This window comes from Erpetoichthys calabaricus, chromosome 3 (genome assembly GCF_900747795.2).
Source record: "Erpetoichthys calabaricus chromosome 3, fErpCal1.3, whole genome shotgun sequence".
Lineage (NCBI taxonomy): Eukaryota > Metazoa > Chordata > Cladistia > Polypteriformes > Polypteridae > Erpetoichthys > Erpetoichthys calabaricus.
Window position 1 is genome coordinate 271,270,197 of NC_041396.2, and position 27,486 is coordinate 271,297,682.

The following is a 27,486-nucleotide window of genomic DNA, read 5'->3' on the forward strand; positions in this document are numbered from 1 at the left end:
TAAAAACCTTGGAGAAGATTGGGGAAAACGTGCTGAGGCAATGCAGGGACTGGAATTGACACACACAGGAGCTGTAAGGCAGAAGGCCTTATCACTGTGCCATGGTGTCATCCACAAATTAATGCAGGATCAAAAATAACTTTGGGATTGGAAAGTGGCAGTGAACTGCATGGACATCTCATTGGGACAAGCGGGATTTATTTTATTAGCAAAATGTTCTAGAATAAAACCTATTTTATTACGGATTAATGTACTGAATAAATAAACGAAAGCATCACAATGAAACCTTGATGGCAATAGAGGAGTGCCTGAATGAAGCCAGAGTCACTTAGATGGTGCTTTTATAGAGCAATAAAATGAACTATACAGTAAATATGGCTGTCGCAGCGGCAGGAACCCACACCCCGGCTCTGACATTAATAGGAGTCTCTGCTCATAAAGCAGCAAGCAGCCAAACTGGGATTTAGTCAGAAATTAACCTGAATATCTGTATTTTTATTACTGTGCATGACAGGACTGCAGAAATGAACAGGAAAAAATAAAAATAAAAACCTTTACTCCTTTGATGAGCAATTGGCGAACACCCACTTAAAGGAAATGCATTTGGAGTTCAGGCCACCTTATTATCTTGGCATGGGACTAGCTCAGTGTCAGGATGAACTTGGGGGCCTGCTGACGGTGGAATCTGCAGCTACAGAGTCAAGCTGTGACCCCTGAGTGACATCTGAATGTGCATTGATCTGGCCTAGAGTCAGACAGTGGCTGAACAACCGCATGTCATCAGCAGAAGGAGGTGACACCTGAAGTGACATCACAAATACTAAAGAAGTGAACTTCTTGACCCCACAGGCCATTTTAGCCAGAGTCACATAGTCAGTTAGGAACTGAAATTCCTACAAGTGGCCCACAGTTCTCTGTACAACAAGGTGGGTCAGTGACTTGATCCAGATGAGCATGTGTAAGCCTCCTGGCCACACACTCTTCAGTCATGACGTCCTCTGTGTGGGACATGTTAGTCACCCAGTGGCGCAGTGGTAGTGCTGCTGCTTTGCAGTAAGGAGACTGTGGAAGATTGTGGGTTCGCTTCCCAGTTCCTCCCTGTGTGGATAGCGCTTTGAGTACTGAGAAAAGCGCTATATAAATGTAATGAATTATTATTATTATTATTATTATTATTATTAGTGAGATGACCTGGCTCAGGGTCACCAGGAGAGAGACTTATGCAAGTCTATGGGAATCCTGGAGTACTCATTAGTGCAAAATTGAATATGCAGGGGAGTTTCACTTCACTGAGAAATTTACATAACAAATGTTGTTTCACCTTCAGCAAAATGTGTGCCATTTACTCAGGAACAAAGGAGTTTAGTTCTTGTCTGTAGTGCTTACAAGCATTAATTCTGCATGAGTCTGCTTGTCCCTCAGTATTTAAACAAAGATCTCCAGCAAAGACAAATTCACCAGACTCAGTTTCTGACATGTGAAGACTGCTATAGCACACGTCAGTTATGTTTTGATGTTAAGTCCCATTCTTTTGTTTAAGCAATACAGGAGAAAAGTCATGTGACCAGTACCTTTATATATTGTATGTTGCTTGGAAGTGACAGTATAAATATGGTGGTGGCCACGGTCTACATTATTTCTTGGTTGGATAAACAACAAACAGAAAATGTTAGAGACAGTTAGCTTTATTAAAAGTAGATATAGTGCAAGGTTTGTTTCTGAACAGATAGATAGATAGATAGATAGATAGATAGATAGATAGATAGATAGATAGATAGATAGATAGATAGATAGATAGATAGATAGATAGATAGATAGATAGATAGATAGATAGATAGATAGATAGATAGATAGATAGATAGATAGATAGATAGACATAAAAGGCACTGTATAATAGATTAGCTGTCCTCCATGGCTCAGCCCGCATAGAAGTGAAACAGGACAGTGAGAAGGGACCTGCCTACTCTTGACATCACACTTCCTCCTCCCCTATGCCCGCAGCTTCTGTCTCAGATTAGCATGAATATAGCAATCCTGTAAGTGAACTATGATTCTTAGCACGATGAGAGAAGTTGCAAAATCAACTGGAATGTTCAAGAAAATTCTAGAAAAAAGCCTAAATCCGTTAAGTAGTTATTTCGTTCACTAGCTAAGCGGAGGTAAGGCATGCCCCGAGACTGGCAAGTGAGTGAGGAGGGCCCTGTCCCCTTCCCTTTGGCCCGCTGCGTCTCTCTCAGATTCGCCCAAATAAATCGGTACCGCAATCGAACTATGAGAGGGGTCGCAAAATCAACAGGAGCGTTCAAGCAAATTATAGGAAAAAACCCAATCTAAATCCATTAAGTAGTTCTCTCATGATAAGCACACAGACAGACAGACAGATGGCCGTTTGATTTTATAGATAGATAGATAGATGTCCTTCCTAACGACCTCCAGGAGTTCCAGAGTGTGTCCTATGACTGAGGTTACCCTTTTACTTAGCCTGTTGATTCGGTGGGCCTCTCTTGAAGTAATGTTACCAGCACACTACAGCGTAGACAGCAGCGGTGGGCATTACAGAGTCATAGGAGATGTGAAAGATGTCACATGATGTCTAGTACCCACTACAATGCTCACTTTACTACCAATTATGACGACAGCTGGAGACTGTAAAATGCATCGGAAACTGAAATGTAACTCAGAGATCCGAGACGTATGAAGTATGCACATTGTCAACCTTCTCTGCAGGAATCAAAAAACAGGAAAGGGTGGTTGCTATGTAACAGGAAGTAGTGAGACTTTCATGTTTAGAAAGTGATGTGCATGATGGTCTGTTTTAGTGTCTCTACAGGAAGAAAATATGCAGCATGTCACATTTTTAAAAAACATATTGCATGCCCATGGAGATGTGAATGAGAGGCAAAAATGGAATTGACTTTCCTGGAGCGTTTGATGGATTACATACGTTAGGCAGTTATAGAAAAGAACTCAGGTAAACACGAAGGTGTGAATGAGGCTTTAGGGAGCAGTAATCCTTGTTTTCCACTCCAAGAAACATTTCAACCTACACTTTTAGAGAGTTTCATGTCTCATAATTGCAAAATCTCCTGCAGAACAAATTTTAGTGTCAGATTCATGAAAGTATGAGAATCAAAACTGCGCTGTTTCGCTTGTCACTACCCCGAGTATAAACACATTGGGCAGTTTGGTCTTACGTAACATACCATAACATACCAGTCTGAAAGCCACTTAGTCCAATTTAGGGTAATGAGATGCCACAGTCTATCCAGGAAGCATCTGGAGCAAGGCTGAATGGAGCCCTAAATGGGGTGCCGGTTTGTTTTTGGGGTCTGTGCTCATTTACACCAAAATCAGCACATAATCCTAATATGTACAATGAATGTGCAGACTCCTATTTGGATAATCATTGGTTGTGAGATTTGAACCCAGGATGTTGGGTCATGGCAGCACGGTGGCGCAGTGGGTAGCGCTGCTGCCTCGCAGTTGGGATACCTGGGGACCCGGGTTCGCTTCCCGGGTCCTCCCTGCGTGGAGTTTGCATGTTCTCCCCGTGTCTGCGTGGGTTTCCTCCGGGCGCTCCGGTTTCCTCCCACAGTCCAAAGACATGCAGGTTAGGTGGATTGGCAATTCTAAATTGGCCCTAGTGTGTGCTTGGTGTGTGGGTGTGTTTGTGTGTGTCCTGCGGTGGGTTGGCACCCTGCCCAGGATTGGTTCCCTGCCTTGTGCCCTGTGTTGGCTGGGATTGGCTCCAGCAGACCCCCGTGACCCTGTGTTCGGATTCAGCGGGTTGGAAAATGGATGGATGGATGGATGTTGGGTCATTGAGGCAGCACTCTAGTCCATCTAAATAAATGTCATCATAAAGATTGGATTCAGCACACACCCACACCAGGCCAGTATGGAATCAGCAGTTAAAGTCACACACACATCTTTGGGGATGTGGCAGGAATATCTGAGTAGGGAGACATGGAGAGAACTCCATACAGACAAGAACAGAGTGTGGCACAAGCACTCACTACTGCACCACCATGTCATCCAGAGCACTTTGTGAAGAACACAAATGAAGTGGGCAACTGAAAAAGATCAGTGAGAATACCCTGGAATTGAATTCTTTCACCTCAGTGTCACCACTTTTGAATATGTGGACCTGGTTCAGAATGTCCCACTCACACTCACTGGACAGACTGGGATCTACCTGCTTACAAACGTCCAAGTCACACCCAGAGGTGAGGTGCCCTGGCTCGGAGTCACACAGGGGTTAGGGGCTGAGTGGTGGGTCACTGACTTGGTGACCTGGCTTGGACTCACAAATCAAGCCAATCAATCCCAGTTTTACTTCAGCAGACACCACACTGCACCCTCAAGATCCACACAGCAGTAAAAGACAAGCGTGTGCCGAATGCGACACCGTTCATGTTTGTCTGCCCACGATGTCAGATTGATCTCAACTTAATGAGCAAATCAACAGTTTGATGGCTTTGAAACTGTTCTATTGTGTGCAAGATAACCTTCCTGAGGGAAGACAGGAAGCACAGAGATGAGAGTGCAGAAAGGAGAGCTTTACAAAATTGCAAATGGTAGGGAGTGGGTGTTTGCTTAATAAATAATTAAAATGCCGCTTTGGAACAGTGCATAAAAAAGATGAAGAAAACAAAAAGTGTTTAGAAAACAGACAATCTGCTGTGTGGCGCACTGCCTGTCAGGCCTGACAGTGATATCAAGCACGGCCTCCCGAATGAAAACAAGAATATTAAAAAGTAGGATTGCGGAAAGAGTTTGCGATACCTTCATAATCCACTGGAGCCCGACAAAGAGCAGCTGTCCAACCTTCTAAGCTCTGGAAGAATCCTGGTGGAGAATCTCCTGACCTCTGGTGGGCTGGCACTGCAATAACACTTTTTTAATGATGAGAGGGTGCTGTGTTTCTGGGAGTGCATTAGTAGATGTAGCCTGGCATATCAGTCTTGACTTTTGTCCACCCATCATAGCGCAGCACTTACCTTCATTCATTCATTTAGGCCAAACACATAACAAGAGGCAGACATCTCTGCTTCAAGTCAATCCCACACTGGCACACTCTACTGATCAGGATGTTGCACAGTTTTACTACAATTAAACTTGCTTTCCTTTCATCATAGCAGATGACGGTAGTGCTGGATGAAAACTATCTTGGTAATGCAGAGGACATTTGTGTCTGTTTTGATGCCCACCATACACAGTACCTTCAGAAACTATTCAGACCCTTCACTTTTTTGCTGAGTTGCTAGTCTTATGCTAAGATCAATTAGATTCATTTTTTTCTCATCAAGCAACACCCAATAATCCAGAATGGCAAAGTGAAAACAGGATTTTAGAACTTTTTTCATATTTATTAAAAACGAAAAACTGAAATATCCCAGTTGACACAAGTATTCAGATCTATTACTTGGCAGTGATGACAGCCTGGAGTCTATTTGGGTCAGACATGACAAGCTTCACACATGCAGATTTGGGGATATTCTATAATTCTTCCCTGCAGATCCTCTAATGCTCTGTCAGGTTGGATGGAGACTCTCAATAGACAGATATTTTCAGGTCTCCCCAAAGATTAAATTGGGTTTGAGTCTGGGCTCTGGCTGGGCCACTCAAGAACATTCACAAAGTTGTCTGTAAGTCATTCCTGTGTTATCTTTGCTTAGGGTCATTGTCCTGTTGGAACCCTACTTCCAGTCTGAGGTCCAGACTGCTCTTGAGCAGGTTTTCATTAAAGATACCTCTGTACTTCACTCTGTTCAGCTTTCCCTCAAGCCTGATGATTCTCCCAGTGTCTACTGCTGGAAAACAACCCCAGAGCATGATGCTACCACCACCATGCTTCACTGTTAGAAAGGTATTGTGTAGGTGATGAGTAGTGCCTGGTTTCATCCAGATACCATGCTAATCTTGGTTTCATCAGACCAGACAATCTTGTTTCTCAAAGTCTGAGAGTCTTACAGGGGTCTTTTTGCAAACTGCAAGCAGGCTTCCATGTGTCTTTAACTAAAGAGCGGTATCTGCCTGGCTACTGTACTTAGATTAATGAAACGTTACAGTGCAAAGGCTATGCAATTTCAATACCTCGGCTCAATCCTCTCCTCAGATGGCGACACTCTACCCTATGCTCAAACCCATGTCAATATGTCCTGGCTGAAATGGTGGCAAGTCACGGGTGACCTTTGAAGCTGGAAGATGCTCGTCTACTTGAAGGCAGAAATCTATAAAGTGGTTGTTCACCCTGTCACCCTTTATGGATGTGATTGCTGGCCAGTGATCATGAAGCACAAGCATCTCCTCCACACCATAGAAATGGAAATGCTCCGATGGTCGCCAGGGCTTGCCCATCATGAATGAGGACGTCCAATGGATGATGGGCATTGCGCTTGTCGCTGGGAAGATGCATGACTCCCATGGTATGGCCACGTCATCCATAGTGCCATTGGCCACAAGGCCAACCAAAGTGCTGGTGGATGGATCAAATTAAGGGGGATATGAAGCATGTTGATGTAGACCCGGGGGACACTCTCAACCGTGCTAAGTGGAGGCATGCATGCCAGACAGCGGACCCTGTGCTGACGCAGGATAGCCACTAGGATGAAGAAGACAACAGTGGTACTTGTGGTCCTTGTGCTCCTATAAATATCTCCTATTTCCACACAGGTTCTCTGGAGCTCAGTCAGAGTGACCATTGGGTTCTTGGTCACTTCTCTTAATATGGCCCTTCTCATACCATTGCTTAGTTTGGCTGGGTGGCCAGCTCCAGGAAATGCTTCAGTTGTTCCACACTTCTTCCATTTAAGAAATATGGAGCCCACTGTGCTTTTGGTCACCTTCAATGCACTGCGGACCTTTTTGTAGACTTCAAATCCTGTCTCTAAGCTTTGCAGGCATTTCTTTTGACCTCAGATTCTGCTCAGCTGGGGGACCTTTTATAGACAGGTATGTGCCTTTCCTAATCATATCCAGTCCATTGAATTGACCACAAGTGGACTCCAAACGAGGTGTAGAAACATCTCAATGGTGATCAATAGAACGGGATGCACCCAAGACAAATTTCAAGTGTCCTAGGAAATGGCCTGAATATCTGTGTCAATGAGATATCTCAGTTTAGTATTTTAAATTATTTTGCAAAAAATTTCTAAAATGACGTTTTCGTTTTGTCATTCTTTGGCACCGAGTGAAGAAAAAAAATCAATTTAAACAATTTTAGCACAAGACTGCACTATTACAAAATGTAACAAAGTGAAAGGCCCTGAATACTTCCCAAATGCACTGTAAAGAAAACTGCAGGAATTTGATCAAATAATATCCCAGAGCCCAAGGCAGAGCTTAAATTCAAATGGTTACGTCACAAGTCTGATATGGAGGCACATGCTGTAGCTACATAATGAAGAAACATCCCCTAAATGCAAAAAAACAATTAAATGCAGCATCAAACTACTTAACAACACTTCCAATGTTACTGCACATACCATATCTATTATTTTATTCTATGTGATATATACTATATAATAAATACTGAGTTAGTACTGAGATAGATAGATAGATAGATAGATAGATAGATAGATAGATAGATAGATAGATAGATAGATAGATAGATAGATAGATAGATAGATAGATAGATAGATAGATAGATAGATAGATAGCAATAAAAGACACAATACAATAGTGACAGTAAGTGATAGACAGAGAGTGATGAGCATACAGATAGAAAGATTACTCAGCTTTCATTGTGTCGGAATACGGGGTCCAATTTTAAGACCCAAACTGATTTGTTATAAAGCATGTTGAATTAAATGACAGCAGTCTTAGAAAGAAGGCCGCTTTGAACCCTTGTCCCAAGAAGTCTTATGCTGGTTACACTCAGTGGTCATCCTCCAGTTCCTATGAGCCCCCTGATGATAACACATCCCTCTAAACCACGTCAAATACTGAAGCCTACAAGGTCAGGATTCATCTCCCGCAACACAAGTAGCACAGCTTGTCTATGTCTATTTTACTTTCTTTAGATGATTTTGAGTATGACTTCTGACTGGAATATGGAGGGTTTAAATTGAGACAAAGTGTAAACAAGTGCTGTACTCCACTTGAGGGAATGCAGAGGTTTCTCTTACAATACACACTGTGCTCCATGCCAGTCCTAAAGTTCCAACTGACTGTTTTAATTGATGCTTAGATCAGTGCTGACATAGATAGATAGATAGATAGATAGATAGATAGATAGATAGATAGATAGATAGATAGATAGATAGATAGATAGATAGATAGATAGATAGATAGATAGATAGATAGATAGATAGATACTTTATTAATCCCAAGGGGAAATTCACAACAACATATATACAACACTGATTATCTTCAGAGAAGTCAAGTAATCCCACTGCTACCACCAATACTGATCTGAGTGGCATGAAAAGTTATTCCACAAAATGGCATAGTTTACCATTACATGATGGTGGACAGTCCACTTATATATACCAAGTGTTTGGGCATGTTTTGGGTCCTTGCTACAGTCTTAAAATATATTTTACTTATTCTACTATGATGCATAAAATAAAGCATTACAACAATTTTGATGTACAGGATGGATACTTTTAGCTTTCTGGTAAAATGCAGAGAAACACAACTGCATACATTTGAATATCCAGATCCAAATGTTTCCCAAAGATATCACTTCAATAGTTGTGGACTGTACCCCAAAATATAAAGATCACTACACCCACTGGTAAATGTTCAGGAGCCATCTTTTATCAGCTTGCTGTACATATGGAGTCCAGTTGGCTTAGCAGTACTTATGGTGCCCACCATGTCCAGCTAATATGTTAGTGCTGGTGACAATTAAGACCTCAGACATGTGCCACAGTATAGTGTGAAGATGATTGAATGACTGGAGATGTGTGTCCGTATGTATGGTGAGGGATGTCAAATGCTCCTTTGCCGCTCATTCCCCTACCTGGTCGCTGCCACTTACCTCACTTAGCCTGTGTGTCAGGCTTGTTTTGGTCACATTAAAATGCGTTGTACGCACAGTGTGACTCTTGGGCGGCTGCCATCAATCCTGCTGTTTAGGCAGCTGTCATTTTATCCTGGTCAGGGTCACTTGCAGTCGAGTCTCAGACAGTATGTCACTGCATCACTGTCTAATTAAGGGAGTACAACGTACGGGGCACACGTTGCTGCTGCTCTGAATCTGTGCCAGTGGGTCAATGAGGGCAGGCTTGTGTGCCAACAGAGACTTTGGTAACTCTTTACTCTCCCTGGCAACAGTAAAGGGAGCTGATGCCATCACTTTGCCTACCTAATTAATTGTTTTATTACTTTAATGGCATTCTTATAAATTGGTTCAATAGCGGTACTCACAGTATAAGGACAGAGGAAGAGGCTGCACCACCCCAAGGCTTGCGCCCAGTTGATGGGCAGCAGAGAAGTAAATCCAAAGGTAGTGGAACAAAAAGCTGACTAGCTTTTGGGACTATAGCCTTAACATGTGGATTTAACCGTCCTATGCAAATGCAATGCCCACTTGTCTACCCATTCATTTTCCCCATTAGGGCATTTCTATCCTGGCACCACTGGGACAAAGCAGGAACACCCATAAATAAAACATGCACAGTACCTACATTGTGAGAACTGTAGGATTGGATGACTCACACAGAGAGTGAATGGAGCTGACCATCTTGATGGTGACATGGACAACCTAGTGTCCCCTGTTTGGAAAGGTCAGGTCCATGGTTCATTTGTAATACTAGCTTCACATTCAGGCTTATTTGATTTGCTCCCAGTTGCTTTCTACCAGTGTTGCTCATAGTGACCTTTGTAAGGTTAGTTACGTGGCATCCTGGCCACTTTGTGAATGGCGCTATATTAGTACTGGCTGTTTTAACTGAATCCCACTTCAGCATTAGCCAGAACTAACAGTACAGGAAATGAGTGCATTTAAAAAATGAATCCTGATTATTTTAAAACTACTTAGTAAAAGTTTGTCTTGGTTAAAGGCACTATATTAATTAGGGGGGAACTGGACTGGACCCTCATTGCTTTATACTGCACTTATTGATAATTCAAACCATGAATTAACATAACGAAACGTCACATAACATTCTCAAACCTGTTAAATTCAATTCAGGCTCACAGAATTTAGTATTGAGTGCAAGAGAAGAACCGACCCTATATGATCCACCAGCGCAGCAACCTCAGGGGGTCAGGTAAGAATCACCAATTAATGATGACATAGCCTTTATACGCTATAGGGTGTGTGCATGAATGGGCCCTAAGTTAGACTGAGGTCCTACCTGGGGTTGTCTCCAGCTTTGTGCACAGTGCTGCTGGAACATATCATGGAGTAGGTCTGAGAATGTGATGTTATGTATGCTAATTACACAATCACATGGTGTTATGGGATGAATACCAGAGTGGCTGAGAAAAACTCCCATGGACATAAGAGACCATACAAACACGCGGCATCGACTGAGTACAGAATTCTAGCTTAGAGTTGCTGGATCCATGAGGCAGCAGTGCAATCTTTTGCACCCCCATGCTTCCCCTACTATGTAGAGTGCCATTCTAAATAAAACGCTGATGCAGCAATTACTATTTCCCTGATAGAGGCTCTCTTTATAAAAAACATTATGTCTGCACATTTTTGGTTCCTTATTGTTTTTTAAAAACTGTAGTCAATAGTCCATCTTAAGAAAGGTGCTATATTTAATGCAATTTAGCTGGATGAGACCTTGACTGCTTTGTATAGCACTTTGCAACTTCTGTTATGAAAGACCCATTAATAATGGAGGAGGGCTGGTTTGGCTTCCACTGTGACCAGAACAAAAAGAAAAGCCAACAGATGGACTGGAACCTGACTGCTTTGTAAAGTGCTCGGTCATAGTGCTCTCTGAGAAAGGCACTATATTAATAATGGTGAGATGAACTGAATCTTTATTGTAATGTAAAGAGCTTGCACTTTAAATGGTTATTGAGTGAACTGTACTGCATCACTGACTCACTGTGCCGGGGTCATGGTCTCTGTAGAGATTACGTCTTCTCTCTGGCCTGTGTGGGTCTCCCAGCAGGTAATAATTAATAATAATGATTTACATTTATACAGTGCTCTTCTAGCTACTCATAGCCCCTTACATAGTGGGCAATCACTTCAACCACCTGGATGATGTGGCAAGAGCTATTCTTGTGTCAGTACGCTCCCCACAAATCATCTATAGGGTGGCGAAAAGTTGAGAGAGAAAGTTAGCCAGTAAGGGACAGCGGGTGAATAGGGGACCAAAATGACCAGGCTGTGATGGGCCAATTTAGCCAGGACATTGGGGTACACACTACTCTTTTTCAAAGGAAGCCCAAGGATCTTTTGTGATGTCAGAAAGCCAGGACCTCGTCTTTATGTCTTATCAGAAGGCTGGTGCTAACTTTTTCAAAACAGTGTCCTCGATGCTGCACTGGGGCATTGGGGTCCACAAACAAGCCACTGGGTAAGTGCCCCTGGATGGCCTCACCAACACCTGTTCAGGCAGCAGCCCCAGCTTTTCCCAGAAGGTCTCCTATTCAAGTGTTGGCTGGCAGAACCGGTCAATTCGTTAGGCGATACGGGTGGCCGCCCATGGTGTCGTCATCTGAGGGACACCATTTATGGAAGCTGAGGACACTGAGGGGGAATGTGTCATAGATGTACAATGATACTGTCTGAAGCATGTACAAAAAGTAAACCCAAGGGAGTGCTGTTACCTGCTGGCCGCTTTTTATGAAAATAAAGTGTATACGCTCCATACAGCAAGTGTGCCGTTTGTGCTATTGAAGGAGTGCACACTCCTGACATCGAGGGAGACTGTAGATCATTAAAGTTAGGGTTAGGGTTTTTAGTAATACTGAATAACCACTATGTTAAACAAGGGGCGACGTCTCTCCTATGTGCCTGGGGCTGCAAATGGCCTTCAACTGGAACTACTGGGTGAGCCAGAACATGTTTAGCTTCAGGTGGATTACGTGTTCTGCAGTGCAGGGGGGATGGCTGCTGTTACTCCAGTTATCATCCTACATGCCCAGAGATGTGCTAGGTGGGTTAACGGGAGATTCTTTATTGGATGTAGGTGAGTGCGTGAGTGGGCTCTGCTATGGACTGATGTAGGGCTGATTCCTGCTTTAACCCCGATGCTGTCTGCAAACCTGCAGTGGGTTTGAGTGTTACAACATGTTATATCAATTGGACCCCCTTTAAAAAGCTTGTTTCTAATGCCATCAGTAATGGGCACATTAAGGTGCCTATATTAAGCACTTGATGATGGTGCCCTTCATGACAGTACTATGCTACTGATGCTGGGCTAGACTGGGCACACCATGATATCTGACAATACTACCAGTTTAGAAAATGGAGGTATGGATGAAGTGAATTTTATTTCGATCATAAACTGCTTAGTAGACAGACAGACAGACAGACAGACAGACAGACAGACAGACAGACAGACAGACAGACAGACAGACAGACAGACAGATAGATAGATAGATAGATAGATAGATAGATAGATAGATAGATAGATAGATAGATAGATAGATACTTTATTAATCCCAATGGGAAATTCACATTCTTCAGCAGCAGTAGTCAGTGATGGCTACCTGGACTGGATTCTCCCTGTTTAGTTAAGCACATATTGAATTCCCTACAACGAGTAGAGTGCCAGTATATGTATATTGAATAAAATACCAATGGAGTCAGCCCTGATGCTTGGTAAAGTTCTTGGTGAAAATGACAATTATGAAGTTCACGATTTTAATTAAGGTTGTTTTATGAAATCCTGAAGCAGGCCATTGTCCATTTTGAGTTTGCATGTCCTCCTCATGTTGGCAATTTAGGTTAATGGACGAGTCCAAAACGGCGTTGTGTGAGTGTCAGTGGGCCGATGTGATGGTCTCTGTGACTCTGAAGTGGATCAAATGGGTATGTGAATGTCATGTTACGTTATGGATGAATCAGCCTGTGGCCGCTATGCAAAATGACTCTTGTCAAGAAACTTCATAAAGAAAGGTGTGTTGCAGAACTTTGGAAAGCAACATATATGACTTCTCAAGTTGGTATTGCAAACATGTTTTTGGATTAGACCTCGCTGTGATCCAAAGCTGGGCAAAGAGTGTAGAACACGGGGCATATGGATGGCTAGACTAGGTTTGATTTTTTTGTAAAGTTCCTGTCACACACGTCCGATTGGGAAACAACTTGAGAGCTCATCTAGTTGTAATTCCTCCCAGAACCAAGTATTGGCACTGTCACCTAATGCTTCTGCTTCTTTTGTTCATACAGTCTCCCAGACGCCAATTCTGGGTTGTTGTCTCCTGGTTCTGCACCTTCTGGTCTGGCTTCCTCTTAAGGGGCACAACCGGCATCTTTGCCTCAGTCAAATTTCTGACCACAGTCTTAAAAGACCCTCATATCTTTTTGCTTCTTTGCCTTGCTTTTGCCAACAAATATATGGAGTTCGCCTTCAAGGTGCCCCAACTGTCTTTAACTGTTCCTTTGTTTTATTACATCCCAGATAATACTGCTGTCTTTAAAAGGGACTATATAAATAAAAGTTGGCTGTACTGGACCTTTACAGTTATATAAAGGACTAGTTGGAAGATGTCATTAGGCTGGGCTGCACAGGGGGCTCACCTTACTGCCTCACACACCAAAGTCCTGGGCTCAACTACTGGCCTGGGTTCTACCAGGGTGGACTTTGCACATTTTCCCAGTTTTTCTCCCAGTACTTTGCTTTTCCAGTCACATTCCAAGGAGGTGTATGTAAGGTTAACTGAGTGCTCCAAAGTGTCCCATTTGTGAGTGAGTGGGCATGAGTGTGCCCAATAATGGAATGGCATCCCCATCAAGGACTGATTTCTGCTTTGTGCCTGATCTTCCTGAGAGAGACTGCAGCAACTTGAAGTGGAATACATACAGTAGATTTCATTAAGGATAGATTGGTGGATCGAGACAGTTTAGCCAGCTCTACAAAGTGTATTGAAATAGATCCCATATTTATAGCCCGGATACTCCCTTCTTGCCATTACTCATTGTGCATTGAGACATATCCTGAGGCCATGGAGGACTTTTTCAATCAACACCAGTACAAGGAGATTTACAGAATAAATAAGACTGCAATCCTGGATGTGAGTGTATAGGGTTAAACTACTGTATGTCAGCTCATCTGACAACAGGCACAGCAGCATCAGCAGCATCAGCAGCATCAAGAGATAGTCACTAATGGTGTTAGCAATGGTTAGTATGCCACACTATCCCAGGACATCATAGATGAAGTGGAACAGATTTCTGAAGGACAGCAATGAAGGAGGAAGATTTCATGCAGCTTAGGGTGGCTGTGGATGTTCTGCTCTTAGGCCTCATTTCTCTTTAAGGGGTTCTGTTTGTTTGGATCTTGAAGTTCTTCTACTGAGGGGTAAATGTCTTGTTGGGTTTAGGCTAGCACCTTTAACTGACAGCAGCAAAGTGTAGAGCCAATGGTCCTTGAGAGCTGGGTGCCATCCTCTATTTCATGGTACATAAGAGCGCATTCATAATTTCAAAGACTTAGGTAATAAAATTCAAGGTTGTGGGGCCCAGAACTGGGGGAGCAGGTTAGCACAGGGTAGCGGTATACCATTGGGCCCATTCTCACCCAAACAGGGGCCAGTTTGGAATTGCCAGTTAACCTAACCTGCATAGGTCTGGAGATGCGAGAGTTAAACCGGAGCACCTGGAGGAAAATGAATGCAAACATGAGGAGAATGTGCAAACTCAACATGGGCAATGACTGGGCATGGGAATCAACATCCAGGAAATTGGATTGGTGAGGCAGCAGCATCAAACTCTATGCCACCGTGTCATCTTCTGTGGTCATCTCATCATTTTTTTTTTTTTTTTGGATTTTATTGATTTTATTAAAATCAAATAACATTCCATACAAACAAGTCAAGTTTTACAAAACTAAGTTCGGAACAAATCAGCTCCCACCCATGAGAAAGAGAGCTAGGCCAGTAGAGTAAAACTTTAAGCTAGTAAAAATAAGAAAATAGATAAATTAATACATGAATAAAAATAAATAGAGCTAAACAAAAGAGGAGAGAGAATATGTTTCCTCAATTAAGATGCTTATTCTAAAATGTTAGTTAACCTAACCTGCATATGTCTGGAGATGGGGGCAGTTAAACCAGAGCACCATACGGGAAATTGATGCAAACATGAGGAGAATGTGCAAACTCAACATGGGCAGTGACTGGGCATGGGAATCAAATCCAGGAAATCGCATTTGTGAGGCAGCAGTGCCAAACTCTGCCACCATGTCATCTTCTGTGGTCATCTCATCTTTTAAACCTCTTCTGCTGGTGAGGGTTGTGGTCGTAGCAGGTCAAGCAGGTAAGCATAGGCTTCCTTATCCCTAGCTACAAATTCCAGCTCTTCCTAAGGAATTCCCGGTGCTCCCAGTCCAGCTGAGAAAAGTAATCCCTCCAGCATGTCCTATGTCTTATGCAGGCTCTCCACCCAGTGGAACGAGCCCAGAGCACCTCCAGGGAGAGTTGCCCAGGGGAGCATGCTTATGACATGGCCAGATCACCTCAGCTGGCACCTCTCAATCTATCCGGAGACTCTCCTGACTCGCTGAGGCTGTCATCTTATCACGGAGTGTCAGCCCAGCCACCCTGCAAAGAAATCTCCTTTCTTCCACTTGCACTTGTGATCTCATGCTTTCGGTCGATATCCACATCTCATGACCAGAGGTGAGGACAGGCATTTAGATCAACTTGTAAAGCAAGAGGTTTGTCTTTAGACGGAGCTCCTGCTTTACCACCAAGGACTGGTATAATGCCTGCAGAACCACCGCCGCTCCAATCCACGCGTCAATCACACATTCCCATCTTCTATCACTCAAGAACGAGATCCCGAGATACTTCAACTCCACTACTCAGAGCAGGTGCTCCCCTTTCCTTTCTGTGTTTCAGTCAATCTTTATATTATGTAGCTCCTCTGACAGTGAGGACCATTACAAGAAGCTTTACAAAGCAGACAAGAACACAACATGCAATGCACATTTACAGTGCCCACTTGACTCCTGCAGTGCCTCATTTTAATTATTATTTATACTGGAGCCTGTTCAGCTTCTCATCAGGCTACGTAATAACACTCCGGCATAGCCAATCAAACACACGCAATCTGAAAAACTTACCATCTTCTTTAATTATTGAATCAACAAGTAAATGGCACCATGACAAGCACCTTTTCTCAGCACCCTTTAATAATTAGAGACAGTGATAAAATAATGAGGAGGTATCAGACAATATATGTCATGATGGCGGTGGGCTGACGGGTTCTGATAGTATATATGCATCGTGAATATCCCAGGTCTGATCATACGTCTACTTTCAGAACCCGCTCATATTGGGCCAAGATGCAGCAAGCTGGGTTAGGTGAGTGGGCACTGGATGGGATGGCAGGACTATACACCCATTTGTTATATTGAACTGTATAATCACTGTGAGTAAAAGGTGCAAACACCATGGCTCATCTGTTCATTTGGTGTCTGCTTGCGGTGGGATGGAACCTATCCTGGCAGCATACAGTGTGAGGTAGAAGTCAGATTCTATCGGCAGGTCATATGAGTACTGAACATAATAACAACTCCAGGATTTATACAGGGTGATTCTAATGGACGGGACCCTGAGTTATGATGTCTTACTATCTTAATAATGAAGCAATCTAAACGATATAAAGATCACAGTATCCCTGGAAATATGTACGAATGAGTGAGGCACGGTGCTCTTTTTGACTTATTTGTGAATGAACTGGATGACCGTGAGATGAGTGAAGGTTATTTTGAGCAAGATGTGGGCAACCTGTCACATGTCCGCTTGCAGCATGGCTCAAATTGAATCATTTTTTGGTAATTGTTTCATTTCAAATGGACTATGGCCACCTGGACCTGTCATCTCCAGATTTCTTCCTTTTGGGGAGCACTGAAAGGACAAGCCTTGTACACTGGAACACTTAACAGTCGAACATTGAATAGGAAATTACTGCCATCACCCCTACAATGCTTGCGGATACCATTGCCAATATGGTGAAGGCCTCTAGCTAAGAGTGAGAAACGTGACATCCCAGTAAAGGCAGTCAGAGGATCTTGTGGCCTTCCAGCTATACATGGACTGAGAAATGTGACCCATCAAAAAATGAGCTGAGTAGGCAGGTATTGTGGAAAAAGAAGATGAAGGCCACCAGTTAAACGTGGGCTGAGAAATGTGGCACACCAAAAGATGAACTGAGTGAGCAAGTCTTATAGAGAAAGGTGGTGAAGGCCACCAGCTAAACGTGGACTGACCAGTTAAGGAAGGTCTTAAAGAAAAAAATGATAAAGGCCATCAGAATACATGTCGATCTGTGTTTGCAAGAAGAAGGCAACCACTGAATGTGATTGGATCGTTTACACATCTATTAAGGTATGCAATGTATTTATTTCATTTTTATCGCTTCATTATTTTGTGAGTAACACATCATAACTCGGGACTCCACCCATTAGAATCTTCCTGTACTTGCATAAGTATATTGTGTATAGCCTAGAAGTGTATCAATGTTGCATTCAACGTTTGCTTTTTGTGCCTTTTACTGGTATTGTATCAATTTTACCATTCTGAGAAGACATTGTACTACACACACAAGACAACTAACTTGAACTGGGCCATTTTAGAGTCACTAAGCCCACAAAGACAAGAGGAGAACATGCAGATTCCACATAGATAGTGAGCAGGCATGGCGTTCATAATCAGGAGAGTGGATTTACATGCCCATGTGCCACACAAATCACTGTGTTGTTTGTATTGTCTTCCTGCAGCAGACTTAAAATTGGGAAAAGCAAAAGGTTTGTCTTTACAGTGGAGGTCCTCAGTCTTTACCATTATGATTACCCACATTTTAGAGTCACTAATTAACCAAACACACACAAAGGAGTACCCAGCGGAAAACCCACATGGACACAGGGAGAACATCTAGACTCAATAGCAGCTACCTCCATGTTGAGCTCAGAGCCAGCAGACTATCGTGAAGGCTGCTTCTGTATGCCTTAAATCTTTGATTAAAATTAATGTTGCAAACTGCAGTTGGGTTCCACTGTATACCCTACGCACTGGGACATGTGTGCCCTCTCATATCCTGGATTTATTTTGGACCAGACCCTACTGTGATCCACAGCAGGGCAAGTACTGTAGAGTACGGGGCTAATGGATGGATAGATTGGGTCTTGTTTGCTTGGTAAAGAATTTATACAAGGCATTATATGAGTAAAGCTTGGCTGGATTGCACCTAATTGCTATACAAATTGCTTGTTAAAAAATGTCATATCAGATACCAGGCCTGGACACTGGTGGGTTTGGTGTTTGAAACTTTGGAACTTTTGATTGGTGATAGCAGTCTGGAAAAAAAATATAAAAGTTCAAAGTTGTCAGAGCAGATGTTTACAATAAAAATGGAGTCAGACAAAGCTCTACAGGGAAGTGGTGTAACCCCTGATTAGGTACAAGCCCGATGGATAACAGATAGGACTAGTAACATTGAAGGCAGATCAACACTTGAGGGCGCTAGTGCTCTTCTTGTGCAGCTGTCAGCTCAGGGAGGCCTGCTAGCCCTGAAAGACGAATTAGAAAAGCAGCAGAAAAATCACACAGGGTGCAACAGAAACACTGGAGCAGCACTCAGCTTACCGTGAGCACGGGACGTCGGCAAATTCATACGATGAGACGATAAGGCTTTTCACTGCCAGGGCCGCATAACGAAGCAGCGCTAACACAAGAGGCTGTCAGTGATCTGCGGCCATTCAGGCACACTGTTGGACACCTGTTGGCACGTGCTTCATTGTTGCCATAGTGACAGTGCGGATCTGCTTCACGTGGAGGGCACTGCTGCCATGGGGCCGCGGACATGGTGAGGAATAAGCCGATGAGGGCAAAGAGAAACGTGTGAAATACGCTGTACAACATATCGTGTAAGAGTCACGTGTGTCTAGCAAGTTAAGTTAAGCCGCTCAATCCAAATAATGCAGGTATGTTACATAACTAGAGGTGCCATATAAAATAAAGCGTGAATGACTGATTAGGGCGCTGGTTAATTTTGTGGAATAGCATTTTATTAAAGTTTCCATATGCCGATTTTTTTTTTGGTTCGGTGGGTCCCTGCAGATGTGACACTTGTAACAAGGCTGGCACACACACTTGAAATAATACAAGGACACGCGTTGTGTTTACGACCCGGTTAGAGACCACGTGCCTCAAGACAAACCCCACTGTGGCTCCGATTCATTGGCGGAACCTCAAGCAGGGGGACGTGTCTGCTCCACAAACTACTATGATGATGTGTTGTTTGTAAGGCACCTTATAAAATTGAGTAAATGTTAAACATTTTGTGATAGTGCTTACTATGCCTATATACCTGTAAATACTGATTATTTTACTGGATGTTTTTTTTAAAAGTGCTCTTTACGAAAAATACTGCATAGCAGCAATCCAAACAAGCATTTCTTATACAGCTCCTGTCAGAATAATCAACATTTGAGTGTTGCATAAAGAGCTTTACATTATTATTGATCTTATATGAAGAACACTGTAGTGGAGAGTTAGTTCCATTTACAGTGCATCCAGAAAGTATTCACAGCGCATCACTTTTTCCACATTTTCTTACGTTACAGCCTTATTCCAAAATGGATTAAATTCATTTTTTTCCTCAGAATTCTACACACAACATCCCATAATGACAACGTGAAAAAAGTTTACTTGAGGTTTTTGCAAGTTTATTAAAAATAAAAAAACTGAGAAATCACATGTACATAAGTATTCACAGCCTTTGCTCAATACTTTGTCGATGCACCTTTGGCAGCAATTACAGCCTCAAGTCTTTTTGAATATGATGCCACAAGCTTGGCACACCTATCCTTGGCCAGTTTCACCCATTCCTCTTTGCAGCACCTCTTAAGCTCCATCAGGTTGGATGGGAAGTGTCGGTGCACAGCCATTTTAAGATCTCTCCAGAGATGTTCAGTAGGATTCAAGTCTTGGCTCTGGCTGGGCCACCCAAGGACAGTCACAGAGTTGTCCTGAAGCCACTCCTTTGATATCTTGGCTGTGTGCTTAGGGTCGTTGTCCTGCTGAAAGATCAACCGTTGCCCCAGTCTGAGGTCAAGAGCGCTCTGGAGCAGGTTTTCATCCAGGATGTCTCTGTACATTGCAGCAGTCATCTTTCCCTTTATCCTGACTAGTCTCCCAGTCCCTGCCGCTGAAAAACATCCCCACCGCATGATACTGCCACCACCATGCTTCACTGTAGGGATGGTATTGGCCTGGTGATGAGTGGTGCCTGGTTTCCTCCAAACGTGATGCCTGGCATTCACACCAAAGAGTTCAATCTTTGTCTCATCAGACCAGAGAATTTTCTTTCTCATGGTCTGAGAGTCCTTCAGGTGCCTTTTGGCAAACTCCAGGCAGGCTGCTATGTGCCTTTTACTAAGGAGTGGCTTCTGTCTGGCCACTCTACCATACAGGCCTGATTGGTGGATTGCTAAAGAGATGGTTGTCCTTCTGGAAGGTTCTCCTCTCTCCACAGAGGACCTCTGGAGCTCTGACAGAATGACCATTGGGTTCTTGGTCACCTCCCTGACTAAGGCCCTTCTCCCCCGATCACTCAGTTTAGATGGCCAGCCAGCTCTAGGAAGAGTCTTGGTGGTTTCGAACTTCTTCCAAATATGGATGATGGAGGCCACTGTGCTCATTGGGACCTTCAAAGCAGCAGAAATTTTTCTGTAACCTTCCCCAGATTTGTTCCTGAAGACAATCCTGTCTCGGAGGTCTACAGACAATTCCTTTGACTTCATGCTTGGTTTGTGCTCTGACATGAACTGTCAACTGTGGGACCTTATATAGACAAGTGTGTGCCTTTCCAAATCATGTCCAATCAACTGAATTTACCACAGGTGGACTCCAATTAAGCTGCAGAAACATCTCAAGGATGATCAGGGGAAACAGGATGCACCTGAGCTCAATTTTGAGCTTCATGGCAAAGGCTGTGAATACTTATGTACATGTGCTTTCTCAGTTTTTTTATTTTTAATAAATTTGCAAAAACCTCAAGTAAACTTTTTTCACGTTGTCATTATGGGGTGTTGTGTGTAGAATTCTGAGGAAAAAAATGAATTTAATCCATTTTGGAATAAGGCTGTAACATAACAAAATGTAGAAAAAGTGATGCGCTGTGAATACTTTCCGGATGCACTGTATAGTGCGGCTACAACAGCGACACAAGACGATCTTGACAGAAAGTATCATTTTATATGTAGCTTGCATTAAAGAATCTTTCATTATACAAATTCTGCAAGACCCTCAATAAAAGTCGACAGAAGTGAACGCAGCAGTCAGCTGAGGTGCTCTCAGTGCTCCAGCTGTTGTCTTCTCCAGATTGTGTCAGAGTGTGCAGAAGTTTGGAGGGTCAACCAAGGGCTGAGCAGGTCAGTGTGGGGTCCTCAAGTGTAATTTTTTTTATAACTTTTAAGATAATACTGTTTTGGTACAATAAACCAATCAATGACTCTGTAGGAGCTGCACCACTGCTTGTGCCATAAAGCTCAAGAAACAAAGAACTTTTTCAGAATTTCTCCTGGCACAGCCCAAGAATTATTTTCTCACATAATAATGAAAACAAAAGAAAAAAACATATATAATAAAAAGAAAAAGCAAGCAATGTAACGTTACAACAATACGTGCAGTATACAGTGCCTTCAGGAAGAATTCAGACCTCTTCACTTTTTTCACATGTTGCTAATTTGCAGCCTTTTCCCAAATCATTTAAATTATTTTTTTCCCTCATGACACAACACTCAATTCCCTAGAATAACAGAGTGAGAACAAGATTTGAGAAATGTTATCAAATTTATTAAAAATAATAAACTAAAATCTATCACCTTGACTCGAATATTCAAACCCTTTGATCATCTTTGAGATGTTTCTACACCTTGTTTTTAGTCCACCCATATTCAGTTTCATTAATTGGACTGATTAGGAAAGGCACATGACTGTCTACAGAAGGTCACACAGAGCAAAAACCAAGCCATGAGGTCAAAGGAACTGCCTATAGACCTTAGAGACTTGAGTGTGTTGAGGCACAGATCTGGGGAAGGCATCAAAACATTTCTGCAGCACTGAAGGTTCTGAAAAACGCAGTTAACTCCATAATTGTTAAAAGGAAGATGTTTGGAACAACCACAACTCTTCTTAGACCTGGCCACCCAGCTAAACTGAGTAATCATGGGAGAAGGGCCATGATAAGAGTGGTGACCAAAAACCTGATCATCACTTTGGCTGAGCTCCAGAGTGGCCCAGTCAGAACCTGGATTTGAATCCAATTGACCATCTCTGGATATGCCTGAAAATCGCTCTCCACCGATGGCCTCCATCCAACCTGAAAAAGCTGGAAAGGATCTGCAGAGAAGAATACAAGAAAATCCACAAATCCAGGTGGTACCCAAGATAACTCCAGTCTGAATGGCTGCCAAAGGGGCTTAAATTAAGTACCAACTGAAGGGTCTGAATACTTGTATCGATATGATTTCAGTTTTGTATTTTTATTAAATTCAAAATATGTTTAAAATTCTGTTTTTGCTTTGTTGTTCTGGGGATGTGAATGTTGTATGATGTCAGGAAAAAGGAATTGAAATGATTTTTACACAAGGCTGCAACATAACAGAATGTGTAAAACGTGAAGGGGACTGAATACTTTCTGAATCCTCTGTTAGAGTGAAGCATCTTTAAGGAGTAAAAAGTTATGAGAAACACAGACCACAGTGACACATTGACTAGAAACTGAACTTCATGGCTGCCTGGTGATGTCTTGCCAGGTGCTCAGTATATCTATATAGACCTGTACACGCATGTACATTCTTAGTCCAGTTGGCAGTTGTGCAGCCAATCCCGGCAGTCCATTACAGGACCCCCTCACTCACAGAGGTCCAATTTAGAGTCACCTGTGAAACTCACACGCATATCTTTGAGGATATGGAGTGATGGGAGAAAAGCCTGAAAAGACACAGAGGGAACACGCAGGCTCCACACAGACATCAGTGCATGGGATTCAAAATCTCTGTCCATGAGGCAGTGGTGCTAACTGCTGAGCCACCTGGCTGCACAGCTACAGAATGTCTATATTAACCCAAAATGTGGTGTTCTCTGGGAAAGGTACAATACAGAAAAACATAATTTTCCTGAATACTGCTTTGTCATAAGGTTGTCTATGAAAAGTACAGTAATTAATTAATCTGAAAAATTCATTCCTTTATGAAAGTATTATATACAGTGATCCCTCGCTATATCGCGCTTTGCCTTTCGCGGCTTCACTCTATCGCGGATTTTATATGTAAGCATATTTAAATATATATCGCGGATTTTTTTCTGGTTCGCGGATTTCTGCGGACAATGGGTCTTTTAATTTCTGGTACATGCTTCCTCAGTTGGTTTGCCCAGTTGATTTCATACAAGGGACGCTATTGGCAGATGGCTGAGAAGCTACCCAACTTACTTTTCTTTCTCTTTCTCTTGCGCTGACTTTCTCTGATCCTGACGTAGGGGATGTGAGCAGGGGGGCTGTTCGCACACCTAGACGATACAGACGCTCGTCTAAAAATGCTGAAAGATTATCTTCACATTGCTACCTTCTGTGCAGCTGCTTCGTGAAGCGACATGCTGCGCGGTGCTTCGCATACTTAAAAGCTCGAAGGGCACGTATTGATTTTTGCTTGTTTGTTTTTCTCTCTCTCCCTCTCTCTCTCTCTTTGTCTGCTCCTGACGGAGGGGGTGTGAGCTGCCACCTTCAACAGCTTTGTGCCGCAGTGCTTCGCATACTTAAAAGCCAAACAGCCCTATTGATTTGTTTGCTTTCCTCTCTCTTTCTGACATTCTGTGCTCCTGACGCGCACTCCTTTGAAGAGGAAGATATGTTTGCATTCTTTTAATTGTGAGACGGAACTGTCATCTCTGTCTTGTCATGGAGCACAGTTTAAACTTTTGAAAAAGAAACAAATGTTTGTTTGCAGTGTTTGAATAACGTTCCTGTCTCTCTACAACCTCCTGTGTTTCTGCGCAAATCTGTGACCCAACCATGACAATATAAAAATAACCATATAAACATATGGTTTCTACTTCGCGGATTTTCTTATTTCGCGGGTGGCTCTGGAACGCAACCCCTGCAATGGAGGAGGATTACTGTAATACAAATGTACCACGCCTTGTAAATGTTGTGGTCTCGGAGTCCCAAAAACACTTTCAAAAATGCCTACTAGAGGGGGATATCACTGTCAAACGCTGGCTAGTAATAGGGCAAACACAGAGTCTTTACAAAATAAAAGATTTTCTTTTAACAAAAATGCTCTATCACAATACAGCAAGGCTCCAAAGAACACAAAAGGCAATTCCAAAAACATACAAAGTCCCAATACACGATATTTAAAGAATGCTCAAAAACAGAGCAATAATGTCAAAATTGAAAAAATCATCAAGCCCCAAACAATACAAAGACAAAATCACCAAATTCCCAAGCAAATTTGAAATGAATCACCAGGAACTAAAGGAGAAACTCCGGATTTATAGGGTGGCGGGCAGTTCATGTGAGTGATTGACAGGTGGTCCCACCACTTAGGGGACCACCCACATAACACATGGAACCTAACCAAGTTATAGTACACATCCAACCATCCATCCATTATCCACCGCTTATCCGAGGTTGGGTCGCGGGGGCAGCAGCCTAAGCAGGTAAGCCCAGACCTCCCTCTCCCCGGCCACCTCCTCCAGTTCCTCTGGGAGGACCCCGAGGCGTTCCAGGGCCAGCCGGGAGATATAATCCCTCCAGCGTGTCCTGGGTCTGCCCCGTGGACTTCTCCCAGTGGGGTATGCCCGGAACACCCCCCCAGGGAGGCGTCCAGGGGTTATCCTAACCAGATGCCCGAACCACCTCAACTGACTCCTCTCAATGCGGAGGAGCAGCGACTCTACTCCGAGTTTCTCCCGGATAACTGAACTCCTCACCCTATCTCTAAGGGAAAGTCCAGTCACCCTGTGGAGAAAACTTATTCCGGCCGCTTGTATCCACGATCTTGCTCTTTCGGTCACTACCCAAAGCTCGTGGCCATAGGTGAGAGTAGGAACGTAGATCAACTGGTAAATCGACAGCCTCGCCTTTTGGCTCAGTAAACAATACAGATAATAAATAAAAGAAACTAACATAAATAAGTGATGCAAATATTAACAAAAAAGGCATAAAACAAGGATTTGAACCCCCGCCAGAGGAGGAACCCCGACTGAATGATAACAGTAAAGTGCTCTGCAATAGTCGAGGCATCACATATTGCACACTAGCCGAGTAAAATAACAGATTGGATTTTACAGCTCATCAGCTATACAGTCTTTTGCATTTCTTGTCCGTGATACAAATTTTACACCTAAGCACCAGCAGAGTGAATAAAGTGACGTGTTTGAAATCAGAATAATTATGTTTACTGCTGAGCGGAAAGCAAAGACGGGCCCCAAGACATTAATCAATGGCTCACTGATATTCATTTTCCCCTAAAACACAAGATGCCTCATTTGCATTACAAACAAAACATGAGCTGAGCGGAGAGTACAGCGCGCAGGGATGAACCAAGATAAATATCTGAAAGACAAACCTCAGCACTCAGAATTATCCTCATCAAATCCTGCCAGTTAATTCAGAAAATGGAAACAAGGAGTTCCAAACTGAGGACGTTTTTGTGATTTAGGGGCTTGAAATGTGGGTAAGAATATGGCTAACTGACCTGGACAGTCACCTCTTAAGCTGTCTGTTATTGAATCAGTGGCTTGTGTTGCAATCAAGATGGAGTCTGCGGGTCTGGGTATGTGCTAGCACACATTATAAAGACTGCAGCAATGCAGAAGGAAGGCATCTGGGAACAAAGAATTGATTGGAGGGAAATGTAAGCTGGTCACTTGTGTCACAGACAGTTGCTGGACACTTAGGACACACTCTTTAAATTGTTGTTGGGGTAGTTCACTTTGTCCCTTCTTCTGCCCTAAAACCAGAGAAAAAACCAGAGGCCCAAAACCACAGTACTGCTTTAAACTGAACACTGGGATGGTGCTGGAATGAGCCAGTGTGCTGACTGGGGGGCTGCCTTCATGCTCTTAGGCCCTGCTACCTGACACCCTCCTGTATTGACTGAAGCGGCTCCCAGTTTGTAACCTTGAGTTAGCTTAGACGTCACTGAAGAGCCTCATTGTGGGAATGCAGACACCACTTGCCTTCAATAATTCAAGAGCCTGTCTCACTTGAAATGATGGGACCCAGAAACAGCAGGGCCGACTGACCACTTAACATTTCTGTCTGCCTTATGGAAAGTTAAAAAGGGCCTGTTACTGAGTCGTAACACTAAATTGGCCAAATTAAAAAAAAATATACATGTATATATATATATATATATATAGTAAGGGACGAACAGTAGCTCAACCTGGAAGTACAGAAGTACTACCAAGTCACGAGTATGGGGAAGTACTTCTGGGCTGGGTGAGAACCTTGTCTCCCAATGTCTTCCTACAGCATCCTCTGGCAGCAATCCACGGTACCCAGCAGGGCTGTGATAGCAAACTCCATGTCCCATGATGCCCTGCAGGAATCCGGGGCAGCACTGCAGTCCAGAGAAGCTGCCATCTAGTGTTTTGGGGGAGGCAGTGTCCCAAAATAGCTGCTTTCCCCCATCCTTCCAGTCTCTGGGCATCCCAGCCTGGTTGAACTACCGGTTGTCCCTTACAAAATATTTCATAACAATTGCTGATTATTTGTATTGAGGATGATGAGCATGGTTATACAAAAAGGAGGACAAGGACTGCTGTTCCTACTGGCTGCTCATTAACTCAGATCCGCTGCCCCAAATCTGCACCTTAATATACACAGCATGTCGACCCCCTTAAAAAAACTAAATCTAAACCTTCAAATTGCAACTCTGATGGATGAAAGGTTGTGAGTCCAGGATCCCAAAGACTCCCGCACTCCAGCCCTCAAACATGGGGTGTGGGCAGCAGTCCTGTTGGCTACCACACCTTGTAATTGAGGGAGATCAGAGGAGAATGGGCAGGGGAGTTCAAATCTTACAACAGCTTTGTGCAGAAGGCCATCTCTGAGCACACACCATTGAAATGGATGGGCTACCTTTGCTCCTTGCTCCTGTCAGAAAAGATGAGGAAGATGAGGCTACAGTGGGGACATGGCCACCAAAATGGATGACTGAAGATTATAAAGATGTCGCCTGCTCTGACAAATCTCAGTATGTGAGGGTCCCATGCACATAGCCCCATGCACAGCATGAATCCATGAACAGATGCAGCCTTGTGTCAACATCACTGGCTGGTGCCTCCTTGGCACGTATTAAGGCCGTGTCACATTAGAACATGGGT

General features: G+C 43.2%; 1 protein-coding gene across 4 annotated transcripts in view; it reads right to left on the minus strand.

The window, feature by feature from the left end:
- LOC114648936 (disks large homolog 4) overlaps nucleotides 1-27,486 on the minus strand; it is a 745,247-nt gene that overhangs the window by 389,884 nt on the left and 327,877 nt on the right. The window lies entirely within an intron of this gene.